The sequence below is a fragment of the Ictalurus furcatus genome, chromosome 23 (assembly GCF_023375685.1).
Source record: "Ictalurus furcatus strain D&B chromosome 23, Billie_1.0, whole genome shotgun sequence".
Classification (NCBI taxonomy): domain Eukaryota; kingdom Metazoa; phylum Chordata; class Actinopteri; order Siluriformes; family Ictaluridae; genus Ictalurus; species Ictalurus furcatus.
Window position 1 is genome coordinate 17,184,889 of NC_071277.1, and position 4,932 is coordinate 17,189,820.

General features: G+C 40.2%; 1 long non-coding RNA gene across 1 annotated transcript; it reads right to left on the reverse strand.

The window, feature by feature from the left end:
* LOC128599889 (uncharacterized) lies at nt 1-4,932 on the reverse strand. The gene is made up of 3 exons (XR_008384480.1): nt 4,797-4,932; nt 2,746-2,828; nt 1-902 (listed from the first exon to the last, which is right to left on the reverse strand). It is a non-coding gene; the product is annotated as an uncharacterized LOC128599889 (long non-coding RNA).

Genomic DNA, 4,932 nt, shown 5'->3' on the forward strand with positions numbered 1-4,932 from the left:
TTGTTCAAAAATGTTCACAGCTTTATTTAATCAAATTTTAAATAATCAACATACATTCATATAAAAATCATTTGACAAGATCACATATTGGATTCTTTAAAATCTCGACACACGTGCACTTGTTAATATCCCTTTAACATTTAAGGTCTTTGCTCAAAAACGTCACAAAAACATGGCTACTTAGAACAGTACAATAAATCTGTGTGTAACACCGAATGGGCCTTTAATTTCATATCATAGTGTAGTTTGGTACTGCTCTTCCAGTGCGAGTTTGCAGGATTCCTGCGATGCCTAGTCTCCATTTAAGCAGCTTTTCACCCCAAAAAAATAAAAAATAAAATAATCCCTAGTTTTTTTAGTGACCTGCATTTAACAGTTGCTTGATACAGAAGGCAGAGGGTTTCCCTTTAAAAGGGCATATATTCTACACCAAAGTACCAGTGACTGGCTCATTCCCTTTAAATAGGAATCACTGAAGATAAGCCAAAATTTTGGCCTCAGAGGTATTAAAGGACCCTGATGAATGTACCAGTGCAACTATCAAGACACAGGTCACATCTGAACGCTATTTTTTTGTTGACAGTGCTTGCTAAAAACCCTGTACTCGTCTCATGCCGACTAAACTCAGAACATCCAGGCTTCTGGTGAAGTAGTGTACATGAAGTCCTGGATAAGGTCTTCTTCCAAACCTCCATCTCCGATTTGGCTTTTGTTCCACCGCAGGGAGTCAAATGGATCAGAGGTCATGGTTGTGTTCAGGGCACCGGGCTATGTTGCACCTTCTCGGTCATCTGTTTGGCGCTGTAGTAGGACAGGCCAAGACCCATAATGGCAAGCATCATGGCAATTTGGTTAAGGGAGCCATCCTGAGGCTGGGTCTGAACCTCACCAGCTACCTGCCTCTGAGAACACACATGAAGAAAGTAGGAATAGAACAAATGGGTTTCACAGTTAGTTTTTTTTTTTAATACTTGAGAATTAGTTTTGTTTTTTTATTTCATAAAGAATTTAGAAACTTTTACAAAAAACTTAAACTCGAAATAATAGCTTGGGGTGCTTTTGAAAAAGGCAGGAAGGGGTTTTATGTACAAATTTTTTTTTTTTTTTTTTTTTTTTTTTTAAAATCCACCAGTTGTGATGACTCATTTAAGTGAATCAGCTTGTTACAAATGCAAACAACAAATTTTTATATAATCCATCCATTTTCTATACCGCTTATCCTACACAGGGTTGCGAGGAGCCTGGAGCCTATCACAGGGGATTATGGCACACCTTAGACAGGGTGCCAAACCACTGCAGGACACAATCGCACACACTACGGACAATTTAGAGATGCCAATCAACCTACAACGCATATCTTGGACTGGGGGAGGAAACTGGAGTACCTGAAGGAAACCCCCGAAGCCTGGGCAGAACATGCAAACTCCACACACAAAGGGCAGTGGTGGGAATCAAACCCCTAAGCCCAGAGGTGCGAGGCAAACATGCTAACCGCTAAGCCACCATGCCCCCCCATTTTATATAATATATAACTAAACATGAAAAATCTCCTCAAGCTATATAGTTGACCATTATTAGCATGCAAATTATTTCTGGGTGCTGCTATGATTGAGGATTCAAACAAAAATAAAAAATACACGTGGTACAAGTTGATTTATTCAAAAGGAAAGAAAAAAAAATGAACCAAGTCATTCAATAATGTTTTTTTTAAAATTTATAAATAAATCATCCACTGCCCTGGAAAGGCAGCATTGGTAAAAACCTGAAAAGGCTCACAAATTGAGAAATACTATATCCAGTATTTGTCATGCATATTATACATAACCATAAGCAACTCCTTGAACCCTTTAGAAAAATCACAGGTCCAGAGCATGCCACTCAAATGCACTTTCACAAAAGGTAAAGGCATCAAATTAAGCAGACATCCGAGCTTAATAGTTTACGACAAGTTAGCTTCACTAATGAGACTCTGAGCACGAACCATTAAATCAAGCAGATTGAAACGAACAGATTAAGACAGGACCACGACAAGGGAGGCAGCTAAACAGATTACGATCAACTCAGCACTCTTCTTTACCCCAGACATCCGACAGCACTGAATTGAGAAGTTTCATTGTAAAACGTTAAATACAAGATTAAGATTAAAATGCAAGACAAGGCACACAAAGCTGTGCCGTCTTCACACCATCATACATTCCAAACCATGAGAATAAAAAAAAAAAAAGGAGTATCAGGCCAGATGCACTCTAGCTGATATTTCCAAAGTTAACACAGCCCTAGTTTGACATCGCAGCTCCATTGTCCTGAACCCAGTGGTAAGCCAGTGTAGGATTAACATGTCACCTTTCAAAGTGAACTGGAACCCAACATGCATTCACACAGGAACTGCAATACCAGTTACTCAATGTTACTGAACATGACGACCATTAAGACAAAAACACCACCACTATGTAAAATAAGATTCCTGGCTCAGAGATGCCATATATAGGCATGTGCTAGAAATCAAATTATACCATGTTATTCTACATGCACAATGTTATTAATATGTTCACTTTGGAAATATCTAATATTTTGGCAGGAGGCGTCCTCGGTCAGCATGTAGTACAAGGTGACTGATTTGAAAGAATCAAATTGCTGAAGCGGGTTGTGAGTCGTTCAACACTGGTCACTTTAGAAATAACACCATTCGACTGCCAGATAATTAGTACAAATTTGAAGATTGTAAAACACACTCAAGATACATACCTGCAGGAGACGGAAGTATCCAGGAGTCAGGCGTCCCAGTCTGATAATCATGTCTGTTGGTTTTGGACAGAATGGAGCTGGAACTGCAGAAAGAAAGAAAAGAAAAGAAAAACAGAAGATGTCCATAAAGCTTTGAAACCAACCAGCAAATAATCATTTCATTCAAGAGAGAGTGAGATCATTTTAGCCATGAGCACAAACAAGAACAGCAGTTTACCAGCCACGGAGTGTGTCTCTAAAAGATCTGAACTCTCAAACTCTCGGCACTGGTCGGGTTATACAAGTCACGGATCGAGAAAACGGACACCTCTAGCCTTGAGCAAAATTGTCAAATTAGACTAAAGCTGATCCTGGACTCCTGCAGAGAAGCAGATCCACGTGCCTGCATGTCTGACTTCCATGTGGTCTTAGTTTGGGCACAAACTAACTGGCCCACATCCACAGCACTAAATATAAGGGGTGCAATGCTTCTTACATAAGCATATTTGCACATGATCTGAGCAGTGCTTGAAGCACTGCAGAGAAACACACATACCGAGGCATGGCTACATCTTAACTACATGCACCATTTTACAGTGTTCCACGGATTTAACAGGAAAGCGAGCCAGAAGTTCAAGGATCCAAGAAAGTTTGCAGGTTTAGAGGTTTTGGGGAGTTGGTGGACAAGAGGAAAAGAAAAAGAAAAGAATAAGTCCTGCTTCAATCTGCAAAAGGTGTTACGGAGTCTCAAATCCTTTTAAAATCTCTGGATATAGGAAAAGAGTGTACAGGAGGTGAAGGGGGGGGGGTACTCATCTACATATCCAGGATCTGACCAACCTGATTTCAACTACCACTCTCGCCAAAACAGGATGTAAAGAATGAAAGGATATGTAGTTTGAAAAGTTCCTCCAGGGTTAGAAAAAAAAACATCCAAAAACACTAACGGATGTAACTGAAAACCACCAGAAAAAAAAAAACCTTTGTGGTTAAAACAGCTAGTAATACACTCGACTCAAAACTACAGCACGAGGAACTGTGGAAACTCTAAAGCTCCAACCCTTTATAAAACCCAGCACAGCCAATCACAAAGCGGACTGTCGCTCTTTCACTCCATCAGACACACCTTCTCACACACACACACACACACACACACACAGTTGAATACACTGCCAGCTGTCAGAACGCATCAGGCTTTCTATGGCAGCCACCACAACACTACACAAGGAAAGGGAAACCCTCTAAAGTTCCTCACATATGGTTTGTTCATATGCTCAAAAACACTAATGGGTTTCTGGTTCAATAAACAGCTAGCCGATGCTAACAAATAGCATGCTGGAATCTAAATCACATACGCCGTCCACCATGGTGAACCAGATGGCCATTTTGATCCGATTTACTATTACATAACCCTCCTCCACTCCACTTTGTGACTGTTACAGCTAACAACTCGGCTAGTAAGCCACATAACATGGCAACAGTTGCTGTTAAAAGTAGCACTGCCTAGATATTCAAATTCCATCATGTTATTTAGAAAGTGATCATTAAGAGGAAGGAGCTTATAGCCTGCAAAAGTAATAACTGGTTCCTGGAATATAATCCAATCCATTAGGACCATTTCAATAAAGGGAGGTTAGCAAGACAGAATTGGAGAATTGGAGCAAACAAAATGGCAGAACTCATGAAGTACTTCAGATTAAGGGGAGAAATGCTGCATACTGTGAGGGAAATTACTTATTTTTATTTTGTAATAGTTTTGTTCTTTTTCTGTTCATCTGAGGAGAACGCCTAAGAAGCCCATGTCATGTCACTGAGATCAGTACAGAAAGTTTATCTGCTTACAGAGACACAAACATGTTCATCTGTTCAAGGTTCATCTGCACATCTTCCAAGACCCTGAAACAAAGCCTGTTTGAACTGCCTCAAACTGCTTCTTATCGGTACACAGAATTATGTCATGCTCTGTGTTTCATATATATAGTAGTGGTTCAACACAAGCACTTCAGAGCACTCATTCTATCCTGCTTTATTCTATCCTGTATTAACCATCTTTCTGTAATAAACCTTTTTACCTTCAGAGGACGAGTCAGCGAGTGTTGTCTAATTTCCGCAACAATTTGAACTGAAAGTCAGTGTTGCCATGCAGGCGGTTTTCCCTTTGTTGTGCACAGTGAAAGGCTGATGCAGCCTTTCCACTGACCGGTAGGA